We start from the raw sequence: 27,726 nt of genomic DNA, 5'->3' as shown, positions 1-27,726 counted from the left end.
CCATCATACCTGTTAAATTAGATATCTGCACTGAGCTGCACATTGTAAATGTAAATCGGCATTCAGCCATATGGCTTTAAGGATGCACTGCATGCATCCTGTTACTTTCTACCTGACCTCCGTTTCGCAAAATGTGTGGACAAAAGGATTCATAAGCATTTTTTATTGACAAGGGCGGTACGTTCACGAGTGGGTTGGTGAAAAGAAACTGGCCCACTAGGTAAGTTAATATAATGTAGCATGCAGTAACGTAGTCCGCTTGAACATCGCTAGAGGGGGATATAGTACAATCCTAAAAATGCTGCAGAGGAAGCCTTTTGATCAGCAAATTAGAAACTTTGAAAAAACACATAAGATTGCAATGTCAGAGAGAAGCTCAGCGAGCGAATGAGGCTGCACGTGAGGAGACAAAAAAAGGTCTCATCTGTAGGTATCGGGCTGTAAAAGTGAGAACTGTTGCCAACATAGCCACTGTCTGTGTTAACAATGCCAGGCTCAAGGAAATCCTTTAGTGAAAGCACCCCAGGTCCGATCAGTAACCCGGGTGAAATCTTGAAGAATAACAATGAAGATGGAGCGAAACAATTACGACAGAACTATGTTTGTCTTGAAGTTCAAGACCATGTAAAGCAAATGAAAGCAAAGCAAAGGTGAGGAAACGTGATCGAAGTGGCTAACTCGCATGTGACTACTTGTCAAATTGTCTGGAGTCTTCAATGTGGTAGCTGAAGACGGGATGTTAATCTGTACTCTTTAAGTGGAACACACGCCTGGATAAATAGGGTCTATGAGAATCCACTTATAAGGGTAGAATGGGAGAGAGGGGGAAAAACAGACCTCTGATCAAAAGCAAAGCAGAACTCCTGCTTCCCACTATTCAGATTAGATATTACAGGACTTTTAATTGATCCAGAGTATACAAAGAGAGCCCAATAACCCCAAATTAGACATTTTAAGAGTGTCATGAATGTTAAACACAAGGTAGAAATGCAATAAGGTCTTAGCTTATCACCAATGCATAGAGAAGGCAATATTTAGCCTCCTTGTTAGGGGTATATCATTAGGGAGCGGACCTGTGCAATAACATCCAAAATACTGACCATACAAGTTTAATCGAATTTGTAGCAGGAAGTACCTGTAAGCATTCAAGGTCAGCAAAAAATGTCCTGCCTAGGACAGACTGTCCAAAGGAACCGAAGAAGGAAAAGCAATACAAGGCACACAAATGCAATTTGGGTGTGAAATGAGAGGAAGCAGAATAGCCTAACAACCACTGTTGTCAAGCATTGTCATACTATGTTTTCTGAGCTTTATTCCCCTTGTTGCCTCTTACCGCCACAGCACTATTTTTGAAGTGTCTGAATTCCTTTATGGATCAGCCTCAAAGGGCCCTCCATCTCCCTGTTTGCCAGAGTGTCCATAAATGTTTATATTTCTCTAGGTGTTTTAACAAATCCCTCTCTCTAATTCTTCAGAACGTTCTTAACTACCATGCTTAGACCTGATTTCGTGTTAACTTCTGACACACCAACCCGTTTTGAAACTGAATACCATTATTACATATCGAGTGCTGGAACTTGGAAAATAGACTTTGGAGGGCCATTGCAGTTTGGAAACGTAAAGGAGGAGGCCAGTGCTTCGCTTTTTACATTATACATCCATGAACATTTTTTCAATTACTGAAGAAACAGATGTTGGACTAGAGACTTAGTCCCTAATTGACTCCACAGGTTCGGATATGTACATCCTGGTGATGTCAAATACCCCTAAAACGTTAAAACCATGCTCATTTGTAACTAATGAAGGAGCACATCTTTGAGGTTGCTAAGATGCCTAACAAGATCACATTTTGATGCTGTCAATTCTGTTGTGCAAGGTCTTGTTGCAGCTGAGATTGAGATGACACTCAATGTGAAAAATCTCAGGCAGCGCACACAATGACAAAATCAAGTATAAGCAGACCTTTCCACTGGATCTGGACTCTGACTCAAACAGTACACCTACAGTATGTCATTTGTCAGGAAAAAAAGAGAGCTTATTGAAGATCATGGAGATTACAAGACGCCTCATTCTTCCTTGTCTGCTTTTGTCCACAGAAATCTACAGGATGCAAGAAAAGGGCAGATGTTTTGCATTGGGAGAGCTAGAGAACAGTGGATCAGGCAAATTGAAGAATAAACCCTGCTGCCTCCTTACATTTACATTTTGTGCTATCTGCACTTTTTAATCCTGACAAAGATAATTGGAAGGAGTAAGCGAAAGTTCTGCGATATAGGGCGCCTCCGTACAGTTTCTACCTTATCAGCTAATTATGTCTGCCACCTTGGACATTTTCAAGACTGCACTTAAGCTCCATGCTTGGAAGGACATTTGTGACCTCGATGGGATTGTCCCATGTGTGCTGCCGCCGGTATTCACTCAAGTAGCTGCTCCACCTGTAGGCTTGCAAGCCGTGTGTCATTCAAGGTTTTTCACAGTTCTATCTGGCGAAGAAATTTCTCCATGAAGAACTATAATGTGGAGAGACACCGGGGTGTACAATTCAGTTGGAGGTAATTCAGATTTTAAGCTTTCATTAGTGGTGGTTAAAGAAACCGCCTCACCTTCACATCACCTTCACATTGAGGGAGCATCCATGAATGAAAGGAGGCACGCCTACACAGTCTTGTCAGGTGGTGGGTGCACTCCAGGAAATCAACTCTGAGGCATACGTACAATAACTAAGAGGTGTGTCAAGCTCCTGCTTTAGGATCGTCATCTGCTGACCTGAGATGATATTTAATACCTTCATTAAAAAAAGAAACCAAGACCGCCTTGGTTGTTCTCCAAAAGGATTACTTCTTCTGGAGGACAAATTTGAAAGGATTACAACAGGATTTATTCTTAGTTTTCAACATTGGCAATAACCACATTTTGATATTAGGAAAGGTGAGTACTCCTGCCTTTATACCAAATCTCAGCTTTCAGATGCCAGAGCACATGCAAGGATTATTGCAGAGAACTCTGAACTTTTGGATTAGACACTGTGAGTGTGTGGATGTGTATTTGATCATTGGTGTATTTCAATGCACATGCAGAGTTCAACGTTTTCTTTTAGCTTCTTGCAATATAATGGGTTAAAGTGCAAAACATGAGCCCTCCACCGCTCTCTCTTTTTTACCCTGGAGAATTTCCATTAGAATGGAGAAAATGAAAGAAAGTCTTTATGCACTCTGCTAGAGTATGTGGTACTAATTTAAGCACAGAAAGGAACACCTCAGTATTGATTTATTGTTTAGGATTGGAAGGATAAGACATTCATGAAGAATTACAAGAACACACCACAACGTTCTGGTATAGTGGATCTCCATGAATTTGATGCATGCATAAAAAAACATTTGTATTTTACCAAAGATTGGCCCCATACTTGAAAGACTCCATTTTAGAAATAGAGCCCAGAGTCTGTGATTTGGTTGAAGATGTAACAGAGCTAATGAAATTAGCCGAAAATTGAAATTCGACTATCCATAAGAGAGTATAAGAGACCGGTTTACGCTAGGTGCAATATTGGCAAAGTCGGGGATAAACTGGTTGAAGTATGACCCTAATTTAACTGAGGTGCTGCAGATTGCCAAAACAACTGTACACAATCGTGCATGTGTAGAAAAGATTTAAAAAGCAAATTGTGCCATGGAGAAAGTGCAGGTAGTGTCAACCAAAAATAAGGGTGAGATCACACATACAGAGAGAAGCAATATGCAGGTTATAAGTGGGGGAACACTTTGCTAATGATGAGCAGTGTCCAGAGAGAAAATCTATTTTTAAACCATGTGGGAGAAAAGGGCATTTTCACGAAGTCTGCAAAATCACCCAAGAGGGTGAGTAATGCAAATCATATGGTAGTACAGGTTGGGTTGAAAATAATTGAAAAGAAAGGATCTAGAAATGTGTGCCTATCTATCTATCTATCTAACTATCTAACTATCTATCTATATATATATATATATATATATATATATATATATATATATATATATATATATATATATATATATATATATATATATATATATATAGTGGTCATATTTATACAAGGATCCGTGCCAGTGCTTTCAGCTGAAATGAACCATACAAAAATTAAATCAAATGTGGGACAGTGCACTTTCAGCACAATAACCAGTGTATGTAAGTACTATAATGCTTATTCAACAGTACTACACAATTACAGGGCGTAAAAAATAATCTCAGAGTTTACACAAAGGGGTTTCTAGCCAATCTGGAGAGATCTGGTTTTCAGCACACCAGTTCTAACGTGTAGCAAAACTGTAGCACTTTCTGACTCTGTAGGAGAGTAGGGTCTGCAATCCTATGGTCACCCCAGATTTTTGCTTCACTGGTTTACACTTTCCCTGGCTGTGGGCCTGCTAATCAGACCCACAGCCTAGCTGTTCTCTCTCTAAATTGACATCCATGTACCTTAGGTGCATTTGCCAATTGGTATTGGGTCTCTCTTGTAAGTCCTTGTACAGTGTACCATAGGTACCCAGGGCATAAGTGAACCCAAGGCCTACCAGGGGCTGCAGCATGTATTATGCCACCCCTGGCTGGCCCTCCAAATCTGACACAACTGGCTTATCAATCAGCTGGGCAAGGTGGTGTAATCACCCTTTGCTTTAGATATAGTATGCCTATATCTAACCCTAAAATGGACACATATACTCCTATAAGTCACTCCTATGGCAGGCCTTAACAATCCTGGAGGCAGAGTGCTTGGAATTATGTGAGATAGTGCTCTGGCATGAGCTGAGCCTGTCTGCAGCTTTCAGAACCAAGTCCTTTAGCTGTTTCCATGATAACGCTATACCATATACTCTTAAGTGCATTATAATCCTCACGGTTATTGCTAACTTTGGCATAGCATTATCAAAACTTGTCGAGTAAGGTGTCATACGAATTGGAATACTACCCCCTCACCAGTTCTGGCGACGGGGGTAACATTCCACCCTTTTAGAGGGACACGACATGTACCTAACTGTGAACCCCGGTTAAAGTTAACCTGAGCCTCAGCATCACAAAATGGATGCTACCTCCACAGACACAAGTCTGACCTCCTGCTGCTGGGAATCCTTCCAGCGAGGGAGGCCTGGACCAAGGGTTTCCTGCCTTGGGAGGTGCTAGCACCACCCCAGACAGGATTTTGTGTATTGGGTAGGACAGGGCTGAAAGGAATGAGACATGCCTGGGGCACACAAGGTGTCCCTGTGCATACACCGGTCTAAACCAGTTCCTGGGGCTCTCCAGCCCCAGCTCTGGCGCAAGACTGGACAAAGGATAGGGGGTCTAACCACCCCCCTTTCTGGTCCCACCCATAGGAGGGACCTAGTCGTAGTACAGCCCCCTTTAGCATTATAAAGGTAGGAGCTGGTCCCATTCCGAGTTAGATTAATCCTGAACTGAAACTCTACAAGAAGAAACTCTGGACTTCGACTTTCTGCCAAGAATACTGAAGAAATCTCCCTTGTGGGCAAGGAGTGTCCACCCTGCACAAGCAGGCACCATCAGCGTCCAGCGGCTTCCCTTTGTCGTCTTCCCTCGAGGATCCAGACTTCAGAGCCCGATGAGACCCGGATTCCCAGACCTCTCCGACCTCTACCTACATCTGCAGCACAGCTGAGATCCGTGGGTGTGACGAGACACGTGGGACCGGCCATCTTGGAAGAAGCAGCACTTCGCTCCAGCACGACTTCTGAGGTAACCTCGACCAAGTGCTTTGGGGACTGAGAAACCCCGAGCAGCTCCTGCACCGAAGACCATCCCTCCAGCATTCACGAGATCTGCGTGGGGCCCTTCTGCCTGTTTGCTGCTCGACGTGTTGTCTGGTCACTTGCCGGCTAGCTAGTGACATCCTAGACGACGAACCTTGAAATCCAATCTGCTGGTCTGGTTGCTCCAGACTGGCCCTTGCTTCCCTGCGAAGCAGAAGTACCCCGGACCCTCCTGGTCCACTCCAGACGCCGTTTCCACTCACCGCGTGGGTTGCCTTTGCCAAGGCCTGTTGACTCCGGATCCGACACCGCCGACAGCGAGAGCCTGCGTGGGACAGCTCGTGCCTCCATCCTGGTCGTCGAAGACACCTCCTGGTCCACTTGGCTGCAGAGACAAGCGTCCACTCTTCACCTGATCGCGACAACGACATCTGGTTCCACTCCTGGTTCCACTCCAGTCACTGGCTAGTGAATTTGAACATTGTCCCCTCTGCTTTCAGGTTCTTCTCTTCACTGATCCACCCTTGGATCACACCGGACATCTTCCTCCTGGTCGCCTGCAGCATCTTTTCTTTCAGGCTCCATAGACTTCAACGCCGGAACCCGACACAACTTCGCACCTATGCACCCGCAGCCTGTGGGTGAGGTAACAAGAGCATTTTGGTGCTCAAGGGTAGATTGACTCTCCTAGTGTCCAGTTCCACAGTCGTTTTAGTCCTAACTAGTCAGGATTGTCCGTACTCACCTTTTTCTTGAACTGTACTGTCCATAGACGTTGTTACGCATCTCGCGTGTGAGTTCATACTCTGAACACGCGTTCCGTGGGCCTCCTATTACTTACCTAAAGTCAGGATAGTGTAGTCCCAGCGATCCTACAGCCTCTGGACAGCTCCATTCCTTCTATCGACTTTCACATTCCACTTACTTAGTATATGGTTTGTTGTGCCCCTAGGGCAACATTGTAATTGTGCAACTTAAACGTATTTTTCTTAAGAGTCTTGTCATGTGCTTAGCCCTCTGATCTCATAAAGAGTTCAGAGGTGTTTGTTAGTTAATAAATATCTTGTTTATTTTCATAACTACCTGTGTGGTGTCCTTTCATTTGGTATTCAAGGGGTTATATGTGTTAAACAGCTGGCTTCACATGCCAAAAGAGTTTAGCCTAAGACTGCTTTGTCCATGCTACCATTAGGATAGCTGGTCTATAAGGTTGACTTACAACCAATCACCATAAGGGTTGTTTGGACTGATACAAGGTGATCACTAGAACTAGTGAGCATCATATATCAGGCTAACTTCTCACAGACTCCAACCACTAAGTGAGGGGATATGTGCATAGCATGTGAATCTAGATGAGTCAAGCGGCAAAAACTATTGTCATTATTTTTTGCTCTCATATTTCACCTTTTTTATGGTGGTCAGTTAGTATGCAAAGTTTAGCCGGTTGGCTGGGGCAGTTGAGCAGCAGAAATCGGCGCCAATCTGACATTTTGTTAGTCGAGCCTCATGGGAAAGGGGGGTGGTATATCCTGTCAGGAGCACATACACTTTTTGTATTTGGTTTTACTGGTAAAGGAGAAACAAACAGTCATTGTTGTTCTGATATGAAGCAGGGGCGAAAACATGGAGTACACCAATTGATTTTTTTGAGGTTTAAATATTTCTGCATGTTTTTTTAAAAGCTTCTATGAACATGGGTGTTTTGTTTTATCTTTACTGCATTTTGATGTCTATGTACCTTTGTCGATTGTTTTCAGTGTTTCCAGTTTATTTAAGCAAAATGTTGATAATACATTGAATATATTTGCTTGGTCTGTATACTGACAAAGTAGTTTGCCTATTGTAGTTTAAAAAACAGAAGAAAATATAGTTTGTTTGTACCTTCATTCTTTACATTTTTAAAGTGTGTATATTTATAAAACAACTCGCCAGAAAATTGCGATTTTTGCAGGCTGGGCCCTTTTGCTTGGATTTGGGGAGAGTATGCTAATGTTAACTCCAGGTCTGAAATTAGAATTTGATTTAACAATTTATTTTTATTAGACTGGCTTTCAGGCAGGATGTGGGATCACTGGCAAAATCATGGCGTGCTCCTTAATGATGAGCAATCAAATTGAAAAAATAATTCACAACACTGCTTCACTAACTTTTATGCAGCCTTTGAAGGAATTGGTATTTTGTGATTTATGGCACACACTATCATCCTGTGTCATTCCCGGTAGCAGCCCTGCCGAGTGCCACGCATCAGGTGTAGACTAACGGTTTTTAATGTGGTGGTCCGCATTACCGCATTAAATTGCATTGATCACTCATTTTGACTACCTGCGTGATGAGGGTTAAGCAAGTAAGTGGCCGCAATGTGGAAACTGCATTTGCATCAGTGCAGCATCCAAGTGGTGAATGAGGGCTGGGGCAGCCGTGACGGGAGCACAGCAAGCTCCTGCGACAGGGCCGCTCTAGAATGACAAGAGCAGAACTCTGGAGTCAGCTCCTGGAGCTGTAGCCTGCCGCCATATAAGAAGCCTGAAACATTGGCAGCTATGCACACTCCTCGCGGCATGATCATGTTGTCACACTTTGAGTGCATGCAGCAGCATATTGTCGTACATTGATGTTGTCTGTTCTCAACTTCCAAAGTGCAGGGGACATGGAGCACAGCACTCATCAGCATCCCATCCTTATAAATTTGAGTCATCTGAGTTTGGCTCCATTTCAAATATGGCTGTTTAAGAGTCCATTCTTGAGCCACGCCCCACTCAGACTCCCCAATCTGAATTCACTTGGCCATTTCAACGTGGCAGTGAATGGCTCAGCAGACCACTGACCTCGTGACAATCATGACGTGTTTCATGTACTATCATGGCAGGCCTGCCTCCTCTGCGCCAGCGTTAGCTAACTGGTCTCGGCCTCTCTGCTTTGCTCGCCGCACGAGCTGTCGGGAGAAACTAATAAGAGAGTAGGGTTGGAGTCAGATGCTGCTAGGCATTCATCATTGTCAATATGCAGATCATTCGCAGAGCTGGGAGGTAAATCAGCACTTGCATTCCTGATTTCATAATTGTTGAGAGAGAACTACTGTACCTGTAAACTTTTTAAGACAAAAATGAGCGTGATCTTTGAGCGCACTGTTTTCCAGCTCTGGTTGTTACAATGGTGAACTTTTTAGAACATCAGTGCTCTTTCTTTATTTGGAATATTAAGTCCTAAATACACCTGTACATCTTGTGGTTACCCCTGGGGTACTTTACGTGGCTTATCTCGGAGGCACTGATGAGCAAAAGCCCCTATAATGTTTGGGAACTATGATGTTAGATAAATCAGGTAAATATAACCGAGCCACTCCTAAACATCACAGAACAAAATAAGTTCTATTCATAACTGCAGTGAAAAATATCGGGAGTGGTATTGATGCCACCCCAGTGTTCTTCTGAGATAATACTTTGAAATGTATCTTTGTTTGTTTTCTATATTTGCAATATGGGATCAGAAATTACTCAATTGCTTTCCAAATGTAGTTCTGTAAATAACCTGGGATTTTTATAATGATGTATTACATTTCTGGGTGTCTCTTGGATATAGAAGTAACTCCCCCAGGACCCTCCCTACCGAGTGTTTCTTTAACTTTGAGGCCAGTCAGAGTTCAAGTTTAATATCATAGTTACACATTTGTTTTACACTTGGTTCAAGTTACAAGAGCACTTTTGTTTCCGGTGCTTTGCAGCAGTGGTAAGATCTCCTTACAGTTTTTGGTTGCTCAAATGGGTGACATTTCTGATATTTACATGTTTTCCCTGGTCTTCTTGCTTGATTTAGCTCTTGAGCGAAGTGTCACTCATAATCATTGAATGTCACTCATAATCATTGAATGTCACTCATAATCATTGAATGTCACTCATAATTTCACTGAAATTATGACAAAAGTCACACATAAACAATCGTAAACCTTGGCAGCTATGTTGTAGTCTGCTTCAAATCATTCAGGTATCAACTAATCGGGGTTTGTAAAGCACGGCTACTTACCCGTGAGGGTCTCAAGGCGCTAGAAACGGAGACTGTTGAACTGTCTGAGCGCTGGGGTTCAGTCGAAGAGCCAGGTCTTGAGATCTTTCCTGAATTGGGCCAGCAACAGGAATTGTCTGAGGGCGAGAGGCTGGGTGTATTCCTCTAAATCTAGTCTTGTGGAACCAAGGGATGGTGGCAAGGGCCAGCTGGGTGGAGTGGAGGTGTCTGGTGGGATAGGAGGAATGAGTGGCGGTGGTTCAGGTATGCCAGCCCTGCTGTAGGGCTTTGTAAGCGTGCATGAGGAGCTTGAAGTTGATTCTTTTGTTGACTGGGAGCCAGGGAATTCTCAGAAGTATTTGGTGATATGGCTGCGATGGGGGATGTCAAGGACAAGTCTGGCTTCGGCATTTTGAATGGTCTGTAGGTTTCTGAGGAGTTTCTGGGTGACGCCGGTGTAGAGTGCGTTGCTGTAGTAGTCTGTTGCTGATGAGTGCGTGGGTGACCGTTTTTCTGGATTCAGTGGGGATCCATCTGAATATTTTTCGAAGCATGTGGAAGCATGATGAGGAGACAGCGTTGATGTGTCAGTTCATTGTGAACGAGGAGTCTAGTATGATGCCTAGGTTTCATGTATGGTCTGTGCGAGTGGGAGGGTTCCCGATGCAAAGGGCCACCAGGAGATGTCCAAAGTTGACTGGGTGGGTCCCACGATGAGGACTTCGGTCTTATCCAAGTTGAGTTTGAGGCAAGTTTTTATCATGCACGTGGCAACAGCATTCATCCCACTGTGTATGTTTCTTGCGGTTGTGGGTTCGTTGGTGAGAGGGAGGATCGGTTGGGTGTCGTCGGCGTAGGAGAATATGTGGAGTCCGTAGTTCCTGATGGTGGGCACAAGAGGGGCCATGAAGATATTGAAGAGAGTGGGGCTCACAGAGGAGTCGTGGGAGAATACGTAGCTGATCTCCATGGGTTCGGAGAGGAACTGGTGTAGTCAGACTCGCTGTGTTAGACCAGTGAGGAAGAGGTGGATCCAGTTCAGGGCCTTGTCGCAGATACCGGTGTCATGGAGTATCGTGATTCGGGTGCGGTGGGAGTCCGTGTCGAAGACGGCCAGGAGGTCCTGAGGGATGGAGCAGTTATGGTGCGGCAGAGCTCGGGACGATGTAAGTGGTTGCACTATGGGAGATGTGGTGCCTTCATTGGTCTGTTAGGGCTCTGGAGTGGATGCTCCTCTTCATGGTCTAGAGTGTGTAGTCTGTGGTGAGCGGGTCCAGTTGAGTAGGATCTGTTGGAGTGCGGTGTGGTTGTGTGCGGTGGTGTCTGGCTTGGTGGGAGGGTCTTGGATGTCGAAACTGTCATAGAACTGCCCGATCTTGTGGTGGAAGAAGGCACGAGTTTGTTGCAGAGGTCTTGGGAGGGTTAGACATCTGTTGTCTCGCTGTTGGCCTGGCAAACTCCTTACCAGTGGCAAAGAGTTCTTTACTGTTGTGTGCATTGGTGTTTATTCTGTCCTGCATGGCTGTTTTCTTTGTGGTTTTGAGGAGGAAGTGGTGAGCGGTGATTGCGGCTTTGAAGGTTGTGTGGGTTTCCGGGGTTTTGTTGTTACTTCTTCTCTAATTGTCTGCAGGTGCATCTGGACTTGTGGAGGGTGGGAGGGAAGGAGCTGGTTTTCTTGGAGTGTTGCCTTGTGTGTGCCTTCTTGAGTGGTGCCAGGGTGTCTGAGCAGTTTGAGATCCATCACTGGAGGATGCGGCCGCGGTCTATGGTGTGGTAGTGCTGAAGTGCTGAAAAAGGCTTTAAGCTGTTCTTCTGTGACCTTGTTCACACTACTACCCGCAAGGGGGGGGGGTTTGGGGGGGGGGGTGAAGTGCACCAGTGGTTGTTCGTCTAGAGGAGTTAAGTGGTGTGGCTGTAGGTGGCGTTTCTGCTGGTGGAGAAGAGGGCGTTGAACGTGTGTCCTGCTGTGTTGGTTGGAGTGGTGACCAGCTGCTTTAGACCATGTTGGCGAGGTTCTCCAGAAGTGTTGCTGTCTTCTGGTTGTTAGGGTTGTCCAGGTGAAATTTAAGGTCGCTGAGTAGGATGTAATCGGTGGATACGAGAGCCGGGGGAGCAATGGCGTCTATGATGGCTTCGGTGAAGGGTGGGTGGGCTAGGTGGTCTGTAGATGAGGGTTCTGCAGAGGGTGGTGTTGGTCTGGAAGTGGAGGTGTTCCATTGTTGTTGTTGTTGGGGCGTCCAAGTGGGTGGTCAGGCGGAGGGTGTTTTTGTGGACGATGGCGATGCCTTCTCCTGGTCGGTTGGCCTTGCGGGTTATTTTGTAGCCATCGAGGATGGCTGTGGCGATGTCTGGGCCAGAGCCGTAGTCTGTCTAGGTTTCTATAAGGAAGGCGATGTCGAGAGAGACTAGGTCGAGGAGGTCCCAGAATTCTGTGGCGTGTTTGTGGAGGGAGCGCATGTTGAGGATAAAGCAGCTGAGCTGGCCAGGTCCGCCAGGTCTGCTGTTGGTCGGTTGGGCAGCTGGAAGAGCTGGAGTGCAGAGGTGGGACAGAGTACATCTAAAGTTTTGGCAGGAAAAGGGTCCTTGGGTATCCTTCAGTGATGCCAGGTGGCGTGACGTACAGATTTGAGGGCGCATAGGGTGCTGGTGTCGTATCAGTGGAAGGTCTGAGGACCAGGGTCCGTGGAGCTGGATGTGGTTCAGGCATGCAGGTACCGGACTTCCACACCTGTATTCACATTAAGCTTGATGCTAATTCAACTATTTTTGACATAACTTTTTAATTAATGTCTTCTAGCGTCCATATTCTTAAATATTCATGTAGTCCATGTAAGTCAGGCTTTGCTAAAGCAAGATGCTTCCCCCTTCAAGCTGGAGACAGCTTGTCTTATTCAGGAATATGCAGACCTCAGTGTTGTGCTGGACCGTACAACAACTGGTCTACAAAGACTGCTAAATTCCCTAGATGCTTACTGTCAGAAGAGTAGACTGTCAGTCAGTTTAGATAAGGCAAAGCTATTCATTAAAAGCCCATTAAATGGGTACTTTATTTTTAAATACCCTAACTTTGGAAAGAGTTTCTTCATGCAAATATGTAGGTGGTTGGTTCAAATAGGAGAGGTTTGCGTTTTCACTTTTGGCCACCCTAAAGTCAAAGGTGACACTGTCACGATATGCTTTGCTGCGCCTCCTGAATTATATCTGAAACTAGTCCCTCACACCCATTTTGGCTACTAGTAAAGCTTTCATTTAAGGAATTTAAGCTCATCCGACGAAGTTCTCCAAACTGCTGGATCAGTTCCAGCACTCCTGCTTCAGACAACTGTTTGGACTCAACCAGTGGATGAGCTTATGCACAAATAGGGCTGCTGAAGCAAGATAGGGTTTTGCACTTTAACTTAATAGACTTGTGCCCAAAAAACAGACCGCTCCTCTGGAGTGTCTGAAATAACTCTTAGATGTTGATCTGTCTGGTGAAGAAGTCATTGCATTGACCATCTCCTTTAAAGAGCTTTATAGAATGTGTAAGCCTGTGACAGTAGGATTGCCATTTACCCACACCCTGAATTGAAGCATTTCCTAGCTGCCCTGCTAAAACTAGTTAGCCAAGGCCGAACTATTTGTCTTTCATTAAGAAGAAATTGCTTGGTTATATGGAGATAATTTGTGGCAGAAGAACCTTTATTAGCCAATGTAGTTTGGTAAAAAAAAGTCTAATGCTCCACATATGTGTAGTCCCATTGAATTTAAATAGGATTGACGAGCTCCTCCTTCCCTTCAATAAAGAATGTAGACTTACTCCAGTACTGGATCGTTCCTAGATTCACATGCTTGAATCATTCAAAGTCGTCGAGATGGTGGTCCCATGGTACATTAGAAAAGCAACGCCCTTCAGTTTAGTAACAAATCAGTCATTTTGAAAAAGAGACCAAACTCAAGTTTCAACCAATCAAGTTGTACCACCTTCTGGAACACTCCTGTGAGAAGCCCCGCTCCCTCAGAATTTCTACTTTTTTTTTCCTGTAAGGGAGTCTCCACGGTGCTGTGCTCAGTTCTACTTGCTCTAGAAGAAATTCAGCAATATATCTCTTCAGGTATTGTTGCAAGGATTCTGCTCCTAAACAGAACTGTGCACAGAGACCCAGGACCTCAATGAATTGTGGGAGTAGAATCCTTGTGTCATGGCCCACCTAACGTTGTGGTCTTATTGGGAGACTCTCGAGTAGTGCTTGTATCAGTCCACGACCCCCCTCACTATTGTTTCCGGTTGACAGTGGTGACGGATAAACCTACCTGTAGTTAAATAGGTATTTCAAGCTTGATCATTTATAAACGGTTTCTATTGGATCTCTACCCAGTTGTGCTATATTACATTGCATTGTTCTTTTTTCTTTCTGTGTCATTATGTCCGTTGATATCCTGCAGCACAGTCGTTTGGCTGTACGCAATCATGTGCAGGGTTTCAACTTAGCATTGGAAGGCATGGCAGTAGATTTTGTTGTGAGTGCAGACGCAGCTTACCCGTTTGAGCTTTTTACTCATGGGTTAAGTTTCCGGAAGTTACACTCCCACTGCCCTGACTGAGGAGTGTATACCTTATAGGACACAGGAGGTTCCTTACCTTAGAATATCCCCAGACGTCAGACTGGATCCGGAAACTTTTGCGTAGCAATACCCCTGCGAGTCGGAAGGCGTCCGCGGCTCCGCGTCCGTCGTCCGCGTCGTTAGCCGGAGTACTTGGACGCCGCCCTCGCACGCTGACGTCAGTTCTTCTTTTTTCCGCGCCAGCTAGCGCAGATCCGGAGAAGCTCTATCCCTTAGTCACTTTTTGACTAAACTTTTTTGATCTGTTTTTCTCGAGTCGTCTGACTCATACGGTGCCGGTAGGGATGCCCGGGTTCAAACCCTGCTCCAAGTGCAGCCGACTGATGTCGGTTACCGACCCCCATCGCCGGTGTCTTCAGTGTCTAGGCCTCGACCACGACGACCGAACCTGCTCCGACTGCCGGGACCTGACGTCTAAGGCTAGGCTGGAGCGGTCCCGCAAGCGACTTGAGCTCCGGCAGTCGGCCCCGCGCCGTTCAAGGTCCCGGTCCCACAGGAGGTCGAGGGACCGGTCGCGGGGTCGGAGCCCTCGTAGTTCCGAGAGTCGGCATCGGTGTTCGGGATCAAGGTCCTCGGTAAGAGGCATGAGAGGTCGGAAAGGCGTCATCACTCTTCCGACCAACCCAGACGCTCGCGAGACGCAGCCGGGGATTCGGGTGACACCACCCACGCGGCTCCGACAGTCGCTGGACGTCACAACCTGCCCCACACCTTCCGGTCCCTGGGCACGATGCGACGCCAGAGGAGATCGAGCGGTACCTCATGGCCATGAGGTCTCTCCCTCCTCCTCCGGGCTCCGTGGCGCCTTCGGGCCCAGCGGTCCCGGCTTGGGGGCCTAGCGGGTCGGGTGCTTCGTCTCCGACTCCGTCGGGTGCTCCGGCCCCGGCGCCGCCGGCGACTTCGGTTCCGGATCCAGGTCGTCGCCGGTCGACCTCACGACCTCACTGACGCTGGCCCCGAGGGTGTCGCTACCGGTGCCACCTACAGGCGACGCCGTCCCCGATCCTGCTCTCGATTCTGTTACGGCGCCGGAGCGGCGCCACTGGGCGCCGCTCTCGACGTCGTATGGAGACTTTTACTTCCACGAACCGGCCCCATCCTTTGAACCTGAATTTCAGGTGATGGGTGACGAGGGAGATTGGGAGGGGTCTGTGGACCCTCTGGCACAGGAGTGCCAGTCTCAACAGGACTGGACATGTGAGCTTGGGGATGCCAGTGGACTGGACACTTCACCAGACAATGGTTTTGTCTCCCCTCCGACCGTGGCTCCGGAGGAGGGGGCTGCCTACAGTGTAGTTTTGACACGGGTGGCCAAGGCATTGGGCCTAGAGCTCCCCGTCGCGATCGTGAGGACTAACCTCCTCACTGAGGTCCTTAAACCGCAGGCAAGCTCGGCTGAGCCTCTGCTGCCGTTTAATGGAGCCTTGTGTGACGTTCTTCTGGGCACTTGTCCAAGCCCGCTACAGGCCAGCCTCTAGATAGGAACGTGGCCAGACACTACCGCCCTGCTCCGGGCGACCCTTGCTTCTTGTCCACCCACCTCACCCTGAGAGCCTGGTTATCCAGGCCACTACTTCCCCGACCGCATTCCCGACGGTTCCGCCCGATCGGGAATCCAAGAGGTACGAACAATTCGGTAAGAAGGTGTTCTCGTCCCTGAGTTTGTGACTGGGGTCAGTCAATACCACATGCCTCTTGGGACGCTACACCCACACTCTGTGGGACACGGTCGCGGACGTGCTGCCACAATGTCCGGAGGAGGCACGGACTAAACTCGCCCAAGCCCTTGCGGAGGGTCGAGATGCGGCACGCTATTCCATCCGGTGTGGGCTGGATACCACAGACTCACTGGGCAGATCAATGGCAACGACAGTCGCAATTCGACGCCACGCCTGGTTTAGGACCGCCAACTCTTCGGCTGATGTCCAGGCCACCCTTCTGGACATGCCGTTTGATGGCCATCGCCTCTTTGGCGACAAGGCAGACCATGTGCTTGAGCGTTTTAAGGACTCCAGGGCTACGGCCAAGTCCTTGGGCCTCTCAGCCTCACGCCAGCAAACGGTTGCCTTTCGCTCCTTTCGTGGCCAAGGAAGGGGCGCTCCCACACGTGCTGTCAGCCACGCACCGCAGACTAATACACAGCGCGGTGGCGGACGTGGAAACCGCTGTGGCGGCGCTCGGGGACAACGACGAGGCCAGTCCACACCTTCCCCGGCAGCATCCCCCTCAAAACCCTCCTAGTCCGTGCTTTCAGGCCCATGTGACGCCAGTGGGGGGCAGGGTTAGCCATCACCACTTCCACTGGCGCACTGTCACGTCGGACATGTTGGTGCTGCAAATTGTCCGAAGGGGCTACTCCCTCCCCTTCGAGGCGACCCCTCCAGCCATGCCACCGCAATACCACCGTGTGTCGGGGATCACTTGCAACTTCTGCAAGAGGAAGTTATAGCCCTCTTGGCCAAGGGGGCCATCGAGCGCGTTCCTGGGCCAGAAGTAGGGTGTGGTTGTTACTCACACTACTTTCTGGTACCCAAGAAGGGCAAAGGGGGCCTGCGCCCTATCTTGGACCTACGGAACGTCAACGGCTTCCTCCGGTAGGAGAAGTTCAAAATGCTGACATTGGCTAAGGTCTTAGCTGACCTAGACCTAGGAGACTGGATGGTAGCGTTGGACTTGCAGGACGCTTATTTCCACATCCCTGTCCTGCCGGCCCACCGGCGCTACCTGCGGTTCACGGTAGGCCATGAGCACTTTCAGTTTACTGTGCTCCCCTTCAGCCTTACCAGCGCCCCACGGGTGTTCACGAAAGTGATGGCGGTGGTCGCAGCTCATCTGCGCAGGTTAGGGGTTTCAGTCTTCCCCTACCTCGACGACGGGCTCGCCCCAGACAGTCGTCAGCCACCTCCAGACAATGGCGGACCTCCTGCACCAGCTGGGGTTTTCCATCAATGTGCCGAAGTAGCACCTGTGCCCCTCTCAGAAGCTCCTCTTCATCGGACCGGTCCTCGACTCAGCGCAGTTTCGGGTTTATCCTCCCAAACAGCGGGTCTGGGATATTCAGGCTCTGATTCCAATCTTTCAGCCTTTATCCCGGGTCTCGGTCAGGTTGACGCTGCGGCTTCCGGGGCTGATGGCCTCCTGCATCCTTCTGGTGCATCACGCCAAGTGGCGGATGCGGGCTCTGCAGTGGGACCTGAAGTTTCAGTGGGCCCAGCATCAGGGCAACCTGTCCGACCATGTCATGATCTCGGAGGGCACTGCGAGACAGCTGCAGTGGTGGCTCACGGACCGCGATTGGGTCAGCGGCAGGTCCCTCTCCCTTCCCCAACCGGAGCACGTAGTTCTGACGGACGCGTCCCTCCAGGGCTGGGGAGGCCACATGGTAGAGGCGGAGATCAAAGGTCTCTGGCTCCATATCAACCTTCTGGAGCTGTGGGCGATTCGTCTAGCACTGGAGTCATTCCTCCCCTCTGTTCGGGGGAGTGTAGTGCAGGTGTTCCCCGACAACACCACCGGCATGTGGTACTGCAACAAACAGGGCGGGGTGGGGTCGTGGACCCTATAATGTAGGGTGGGGCACCCTTGTACCCCAAGCCAATCGCACTGCTAGGGCACCTCTGCTACCTTTTTTTATTTTTGTTGAAAAATATTCTTCTGTTTTAACTCACTTAGTTCCATGTACTCATTTATTTCTTTTTTTCTTTTTTACTCGTTGTTCTTTTCACTTCCATATCATCCAAAAACTTAACAACTCCACACACTGGATAATTTGCCATTTCCCAAGCTTCTCATGCCCAAGTTGTGCCACTCCAGGCCTCTTACAAGAACACGACCAATGCAAAAGGTTCGTTGATAGCAGCGTTTATTAAAAGACCTAATGCATTTCAAGCTCTGAGAGCCCTTCGTCAGGGGTAGCTGTAAACAACAATAAATTACAATGAGACTATAACCATTAACATTGTCTCTCTATTTGCACATATTATTTAGTCTTACTTCACTGTGTAATAGCAAATTCATCCTGTTTACCATGTTATATACACACTTACTCGTGTTCCCACATTGTGAATCCCTACTAAAGTTATTCAAATTCTAATCACATTTTCTTAGAACACAACATTCCCACTGTAAACAACCTGTCTACCCGCATTGTGTCCTTTCAGAAATTATCCAATACCTCATTCATGTTCGAACCGTTCCTGCTATGTAAAATGAACAACCTCTCTTCTACCCAATCCCTTCTTAACTCCTTACTGTCCCGGTTTTTACACATCATATCCACTACTGTCCCACTTACAACAACCATTCATCATCCTCTCACTCCCGACCAAGTTCACACACTCGATTCAGCATTCCCCCTCCCCACTTTCCCTCATTCACTCACAATCTACAGTTCCTCCTCCCCAAAATACAATTGATACCCTCTCCCTTGCCTCACCCCTGCATACTCACCTAAACTCACTCATTAACTACCATCCCTTTTCTAATACTTAAACAAAAAACCTTTCAGGCCACACACTGTTGTTTCCGTGGTATTCCTCAAACCTGCTTTAACTGTTAAAACCGGTCCGTTCCCATCTCCTTGCAAAGCCTAATGACTCGCTTCTTGCACTCTCTCTAATTTAACCTAAGCAACCCACTAAAGCCCCTCCCTAATTACATGCACATGATTGTCCATCTACTCAAGATTATTTTGCGCCATCAAGTTGCTCTTGATTAGAAAAACTACATTTCCCACAATGCATTGTACACGAGTAAAAAAGAAAACGAAATGAGCCAAATCTCAACAGACACTTTCTGTAATATAATGCTCAGCCAACATGACCACGATGATTATAAACAACTGCCCATTGTAAATTGTCAATGTCTTTTCAATTCACCTATAAACCTCGTGAACACCAGCTTACACAATGAACCCAGGTGAAATGTCGACCGTGTGGAGAAAGTGACTGTTAATGATTTCATCTTCTGTGTTTTTATTTCACATCCGGGTGCTATCCCAAAGTAGGGCATCATTCTTTGCGAGACAAATAATAGAGTTGGGATGCACACCTGCTTCTTGCGGTACTCCGTGTTTATCCTAATTTCATAATCTGTCACTGATGCGTGCTCTTTGGCTAGGTGACATACCCACATGTCACCTGAATAAACAACAATGTAGAGTGGGGCACCCTTGTACCCCAAGCCAATCGCACTGCTAGGGCACCTCTGCCACTTTTTTTTTTTTTTTTTTATATTCTTCTGTTTTAACTCACTTAGTTCCATGTACTCATTTATTTCATTTTTTTCTTTTTTTCTCGTTGTTCTTTTCACTTCTATATCATCCAGAAACTTAACAACTCCACACACGGGATCATTTGCCATTTCCCAAGCTTCTCATGCCCAAGTTGTGCCACTCCAGGCCTCTTACAAGAACACGACCAATGCAAAAGGTTCGTCGATAGCAGCGTTTATTAAAAGACCCAATGCATTTCAAGCTCCGAGAGCACTTCGTCAGGGGTTGCTGTAAACAACAATAAATTACAATGAGACTATAACCATTAACATTGTCTCTCTATTTGCACCTATTATTTAGTCTTACTTCACTGTGTAATAGCAAATTCACCCTGTGTCCCATGTTATATACACACTTACTCGTGTTCCCACATTGTGAATCCCTACTAAAGTTATTCAAATTCTAATCACATTTTCTTAGAACACAACATTCCCACTGTAAACAACCTGTCTACCCGCATTATGTGTCCTTTCAGAAATTAGCCAATACCTCATTCATGTTCGAACCGTTCCTGCTATGTAAAATGAACAACCTCTCTTCTACCCAATCCCTTCTTAACTCCTCTGCGCCTCTGGCAGTGGCTGGCACATCAGGGCGTGACCCTGGTGGTTCAACACCTGGCAGGTTCTCTGAATGCCAGGGCGGACGAGCTCAGCCGAAGGTGCATGATGGATCACGAATGGCGTCTGAACTCGGACGTAGTGCAATGCCTCTTTCTGCAGTGGGGAGAGCCTTGGTTAGATCTATTCGCCACCGAAGAGAACGCGCAATGTCATCAGTTCTGCGCGTTGGAATTTCCAAGGCGGCACTCGCTCGGGGACGCTTTTCGTTGTGAGTGGAGTTGCGGTCTGTTGTACGCCTTTCCGCCTATACCACTTCTGCCCAGAGTGCTGAAGAAAATCAAATGCGACCGGGCCCACGTCATCCTTGTGGCTCCGGACTGGGCGCGAAGGTACTGGTATACCAAGCTACTCAGTATGTCAGTCGATCCCCCGATTCGTCTGCCTCTTCAGGAGGACCTTCTGTCGCAGCAGCAGGGGACGGTCCTCCACCCGAACCTGGCCAGTCTCCACCTCCATGCTTGGAGATTGAGCGGCGACAGTTGAGGCCATTTGACTTGCCTCCTGAAGTCTGTAGTGTCATTCTGGCAGCCAGGCGTCCCTCCACAAAGTCAGTATACCTGCAGGTGGAACAGATTTGTGGCATACTGCACACCAAAGGCTGTGGGCCCTCTCAATGCCCCTCTCTCTGAGGTTCTCCTCTTCCTTCTTTCTCTTGCCCAGCAGGGCTCTGCTCTGGGCACTATCAAAGGCTACCTTTCTGCCCTTTCAGCCTTCTTAAGGCTACCTGATCAGCCTTCTTTGTTCAAGTCCCCCATTGTAAACAGATTCTATAAGGGCATCACTCATATGTTCCCTCCTGTTCCTTTTGTGATGCCCCAGTGGGACTTGAACCTGGTTCTAACTTACTCGATGTGTGCTCCCTTTGAGCCGCTTCATAACTGTCCTCTCCGTCTTCTTACTCTTAAGACTGATTTCCTTGTTGCCATCACCTCTGTCAGGAGATTGAGTGAGCTCCAGGCTCTTTCCTCTAAACCTCCTTTTCTTTCTGTCCATCCGGACGAGGTTGTGTTGCAGACAAAACCCTCTTTCCTGCCCAAGGTAGTCACAGCCTTCCACATCTGGCAGTCCATCACCTTGCCCACCTTCTTTCCGCCTCCGCATCCCTCGAAAGAGGAAGAGAGGCTCCACAGTCTGGACCCAAAACGTGCACTATCTTACTATCTGGATCGGACACGCCAGTTCCAGGTGGATGACCAACTCTTCGTTGGTTACGTGGGCACTAAGAAAGGACGGGCGGTGCACAAGTGGACCATGTCTCGGTGGATTGATTTGTGTATCCAAGCGTGTTACTCTTTGGCTAAGAAGGAACCTCCTGTTGGGCTGAGGGCCCACTCCACTCGGGCCACGGCTACTACTACTGCCCTGGGTCGAGTAGTCCCCTTGCAGGACATTTGTCAGGCAGCTACGTGGGCCTCACTGCACACGTTCGCAAGACACTACTGCCTCGACAGCCAAGTCTGGAGGGATGGCTTCTTTGGCCGTTCCATCCTCCAGGACTTTCTGGGGGTGATTATTGGTTCGCAGACCCACCACCGAGGTTGGTATTGCTGGGGTATCTATTCTAAGGTAAGGAATCTATCACTAACGTGTCTCTTTCAGATGCACAAGTTACTACTTGTGTAACGATATATCTGTAAGAAACAGTAGTTAGTATTAGATTCCTTACCGACCCACCCATCCTCCCCGTTCTGCGAACTGATATCTAGGGTTGTCATCCCCTTTCAGGGCCCTAATTTCATGGCACCAGTGTTGGTTCTATCATGGCTCTGCGTATCTGGCGCGGAAAAGCTGCGTATAAGAACTCACGTCGGCGCGCGAGGGCGGCGTCTAAGTACTCCGGCGACGTAATTCCGGCGCTAACTACGCCGACGACGGACGCGGAGCCGCGGACAACGCCTACCGGTGCGCAGGGGTATTGCTACGCAAAAGTTTCCGGATCCAGTCTGACGCCTGGGGATATTCTAAGGTATATCGTTACACAAGTAGTAACTTGTGCATTTGGTTTGATGACTTCCTTCCCCACCCTCTAACACCAATTAGATTAGGTCCTATGTCCATTCCAGGCGCTTCTTTGCCTGTTTTGGCTGGATTTACTCCGCACCCACGTGCAGGGGAATATCCCTTACTTGAATTGAGGCCCCTTTATACCTCTGCTGTAGCGGTTATTAGGGCTTTGGTTCATTACATTTCCCGCAACATACCAGGTGGGGGGCCCTGTCGTTGCGGCGCATCCAGTTGGGCCGAACGGGTTGAAGCTTAGTCCCGTTATGGTTAATGCGGTTATGGGCAAGCGTCCCCAGGATAAGAAGGAAATGCCTTTTTGGCTTGCCGAGAAATTTGACCACCTGGAGGCAGTATTTCCCAATACGACTCCTGGGAGAAATGTAGGATTCTAATGATTAGTTTGCAGAAAGACTTAGTACCTGAAGTGACTGACTGTACCACATGGGATATGATTTTTGCGGCAGTCTATACGAGATGCTTTGGCACCCAGTCAATGTCTGTCCTACCCTCTGTTATTAAGCGCGTTCAAGGATGAGCACGGACCGGAGGAGTCTGTTGGATTGGGAATGAGACTCGTTGGAGTGATTGACGTAGTTTCCTATCTTGTGCTTGCTAACGGTAAGGGAGATGTGGTAAGCTTCCTGGTGTCAAATGCTTTGCGCGATGTCCCCGATGCAGAGAAACCCGGCAGTTACAGAGAATTATCACAACGGCTTATAAGACCGTTGGCCGTAATAGTTTAGGTGTTAAGCCTTTTGACAAGACAGCGCAAAAGCAAACTCAGGCGGCGAAGTCTGACAAAGATGATCGCTCCACAGGTCCAAAACAGACTTGGACTAAAAATAAAAAACAGGGGAAAAAGCAACAGAAACAGGGGTCCCGTTCCTCCTCGCCAGTACTTGTGTCTACTGAGCGCACTCATGAATTGCGCGACCGATGTACGATTAAGTCACCTGATCATTTTCAAATTCCTGATCAACGTTCTCCTCGCTCTTTGCAGGATTCATCGGTCTCACCCTCCGGTGGAGGAGATGGCGGTCGGGGGTGGGGTGCAAACCAGGACACTACCCGCAAGACTGGCGGTAAAGGCAAGCAGGACGACTCTTCATGTCCGAGACCCCAGTTTCAGAAGAAAAAATTTGCTGCTGTTACAGCGAGATATGCCACGGATAGTGAAAATGCAGCTACGGAATCTGACATGGGCACTGACGCTGTTGGATAGCGCAGGGGAGATTACCATTTACTAGAGGCCCTGAGTCCACTACTGAAGGTGACAGCGACTGGCAAATTTGTTGTAGTTGAGGCGGCTGAAGCTAGAGCGGCTCCCCCTGAAAGGCTAATTGAAATTGTCCTTTTAATTGAAGGTGACATACAACGTACTATAAAAGGGGTATTTTGGGAAAATCTTACTACTACTTATGACATTTTGTTGGCGGAGGAGGCCCCCACCATTTGTTTTAGCAGCTCCGCAAGGGGAAAGGTAATCCTCCCTGCTTTCGCGCACACAGTGCCGAAGGAGCAGGACATGCATTTTGGAGAAGATTCGGCTAAGGCGAATGCGTTGGCTTTGTACCGTACTCACTGTGGTTTGGACAAATATTCCCCCAGACATGAGATTCCCTTACGGTCAATGCCACAGCCTCAACCCCAATACCCCATTCAGCGTGAAGCGAAAGCTCCCGTTGCGGAGATCCTTGAGCAATTGGAATATCAAGGTGTGATTAAAACGTGTGTGTCTCCGATGAATAACCCTCTTTTTACTGTGACCAAGCCGGTGGCTCGTACAGTTTGGCATTGGATTACCACCACTTGAACTCCCATTGTCGTACGTGCGGGGTGCAGAATACTCACAGTTCTGCGTTAGTGGATAGTCTCGTGCGAAAAAGGTTTAAGACCACACTTGACATATCCAATCGCTTCTTTGCCCACAATCTGTCCTCTATTAGTAGTCAATAGACCGCCTTTACCAGTGGTGGCAAACAACACCAATTCTGTCGTTTGGCTATGGGCTATAAAAACAGTACAGGCGTCTTTGCCGCCCCCATCGTATCTCTTCTGCAGGGGCTCGACGCAGATACATGTTCGTATGTGGATGACATTTATCTCACAGACGTCGAATTATTGCCGCATCTGTGTCGTGTTGACCGCAAAATTTGCAATTTTGCGAATTTTGGCTATAAACTTAACTTTGCAAAATTTCACATTGCAGAGTACACAGTGTTGTTCCTGGGCTATGAGCTCAACAATGAAGGTCGAGGTTTGGCTCCTCACTTCTTGGAGAAATGCACAAAACAATATTTGGTGTGATACCAGCATTTTTTCATTGTATTTTTTCCAGCCTGTTTGGCGGTTTCCCGTTAATTCTGGCCTTAGGCGCCGGTATACTACTGTAGATTTTCTTACTGAAAAATGGTTGCGCATCCTGTGCCCCTCGACAACCAGCCCCGGCTGCTCCACCTTCGTAACCGGATGCTTGAATACTATGGATCTCTACCTCTGGCGACTGAGTGTGGCGTATAGTTTATCTTTCCGTTCACATGCGTGCAGCCAGTTTTCCATTGCCTGGATTGTGGATTTGAATGGTCTCTGGATTTGTCTCTCTGCAACACGGTGTCTCCTAACCCGGATTATGATCTACTAATGAGTTCCTTAGTTGCTCATGAATTATATTGTTCTGGAGTCTGGATTATGGCCCGCTCATGGGGTCCTAGGTAATTGGAACATATGGTCTGTAGCCCAAGACTTTCTGGCACACAGTTATCTCGAAGAACACCCGAGCTGTCCTCTGATGGTGCTAGAGGCGTAACATGTGTGTTTTTTTGCATTGATGAATTGGATGGCTGAAATGTTCACTGACGAAGACAACGACTTCCTGTTGGAGGTGGTTGCAAACGTACTGTGCCTATACACTGTTGGTTTGAAGTTACGACTTTTTTTTTGATTCATAGACACGTATTGGTATGATGGCCTTTTTCCCTTCAATTTGTAATTTTTATTAACTACACAAGTTACATGTGTTTTGACAAACGTACATCCCTGTTGGGTTTTAAAAAACAATTATTGGTTAATAATTCGGATTTTACTCCCAATTATCCACTTTGGCAAACTTTTTTAACTTGTTTCTGTCTCATTCGAACTTGAACTCTGCGTTCTGAAAATTGCCCCTGCTATTGTCCGTTCTCCGATCAAGGGAAGGTGTAGTTGGGGCTGGGCCTTGTTATTCACACTGTTAAATTAGCATAGGCTTATTAGAAGTTTAAAAGATTATTTTTTCCTTTTTGCTGCTTTTGCACACAACACTACATATAACTGTTGTTGTAAGTTAGGCTGCGTGAAATGCTTCACATGAGACTGGTTTGTTTTCTGCATCCCTAGACTTACATCGTGACTCTAGTCTGCACACAGAGTGCTAAAGCCTCCAAGGTTAACATAACAAGGTAGCTGTTGTCCTGGCTGATCGGCTAACGTTGTAGCCAAAACATAAATGCAGCTGCAAGCCAACGCATTCCTGGTGCCTTTAATATCACGCTGTAGGCATGATTTCAGGCACTTGGAAGATTTATTTTTCCAGAGAGAAAGAGCTTTAGCAGATCCTGATGTGATTCATCCCTGCTGATCTTAGAGGTATGGGGGTCCCCCAAACAAGCCTAAGAGACCTTCTTTAGTTTATAAAACATTGTTCCTATCTAGGGAGGGTAATTTACTAGGCGCTATAGTACCTATTTTCACCATCTTTGTAATATTATTGCTTCTTTTGTGTTTTATGGAATTGTAACAATGCTGATCATATTATTTCTAATCATATGTCTGCTTATGTTAGCAAAGATACTGTATCTAAGGGCACATCATTAAAATAAACATTTTAACCTTACTGTGTCTCTTTTTTTACTCCTGTTGTGGACTGGTAGGAGAGTATAACAAAAGAGTGTTCTTGCTTCCCACCATTCCGGAGTATGATCTGAGTCGCATGTGCTGGGTTGTCTAGTCATTGATTCCTTTGCTATAGGAGGAAGTGCTAATGTGACACTGATGCCAGCTAGTTAGGGTTTCTAGGCACTGAGGTGAGTTTTTGGGTACACCACAATTCACTGAGGTCCTGGGTCTCTGTGCAAAGTTCTGTGTAGGAGCAGAATCCTTGCGACAGTTTAGATATATATATATATATATATATATATATATATATATATATATATATATATATATATATATATATATATATATATATATATACATATATATATATATACATATATACACAGAAACAGCAGTCTCACCACGTCGCCACCCAACAGGTAGGAATAGGGAAGACCACACAAGTCCCAACGTTTCATCTGCAGAGTTTATTGCAAAAGAGAGTTTACCAAATCTGACACGTTTCAGGCGTCCGCCCTTGGTCACAGATCGTCAGGCTAATGAACAAACACCCTTTATATATGGTACAATGCACAATTTTTTTCAAAGTTTCAAATTGTGTTTTTTTCACTTTTGCGACACCATGTGATGAGAAATGAAAACAGAAGACACACTACACATAACTGACATATACAGTCTGTTTTCCAAATAATGAATAATGTTCAAAGAATCAAAAAGGAAGTATAGTTAACGACATTATCTAATGAGTTAATAAATGAATCTGAATCATTTATAAACCAATATTAACAAAATGTAAATGATAAGAGAAGTGCTGTAATTGGCAAGTTGGAATATGTAGTTATACAAGCATAAATGCTCAAAGCAGATAAACTGCTGTTAATCCAAAAGGAAATGTAAACAACGATCACTTTGTATTTGAAAGTGCAATTTACGCAAATAAAGTGCAAATGCAAATTGTGCAAGAACCGCAAGATATGTGCAACACAGCATGAATACATAAATATATATAAATATCTATAAATAATTTTATGATAAAATGTTATAGATCATATTTTATGGATCTATTAAATAAAATTGAACCATAAAAAATCATTGCTCATTTCATATCAGCATATATATATGTATGTATGTATATATATGTATGTATATATATTACCTACTGGCGGTCGCCAGTAGGTAGTTATAGTTAGAATTTTGAGATTTAACATTGAAAAAAATCCTATTTGGAAAGGAAGGTCCACCACCCCAGATCCTTCCAGGAGTTTAAGAAGAGGAGGAAGAAGATGATGAGGAGGAACAGCCTAGGAGATTCTTGCGGGAAGAACCTAGGGAAAGGCATGTGAAAGTGCATTATATATGGGAGTACTTCTCCATCCCTGCTGGGCAAAAAAAAGTGAATGCCCCACATGTCACCTGTTTGATTTGCAACAAAGTCCTCTCCAGGGGCAACCCAAAGAAAAAGTATTCCTTTGGGAATTATACAATGATCCGCCACATGGAGAGGTGGCATCCTAACAATTTGGCACAGGCTGAGGTACGGGACATGCTTCAGAAGAACAGAGATCCTCAGGCCAGCACCTCCACAGGTGAAATTTCGGTTGCAGCA

At 46.7% G+C, this 27,726-nt stretch overlaps 1 protein-coding gene across 28 annotated transcripts in view; it reads left to right on the top strand.

The window, feature by feature from the left end:
* EIF4G3 (eukaryotic translation initiation factor 4 gamma 3) overlaps window positions 1-27,726 on the top strand; it is a 1,432,461-nt gene that overhangs the window by 856,761 nt on the left and 547,974 nt on the right. The window lies entirely within an intron of this gene.

This window comes from Lissotriton vulgaris, chromosome 5, assembly GCF_964263255.1.
Source record: "Lissotriton vulgaris chromosome 5, aLisVul1.2, whole genome shotgun sequence".
Lineage (NCBI taxonomy): Eukaryota > Metazoa > Chordata > Amphibia > Caudata > Salamandridae > Lissotriton > Lissotriton vulgaris.
This window is presented reverse-complemented; position numbering and strand designations above follow the sequence as displayed.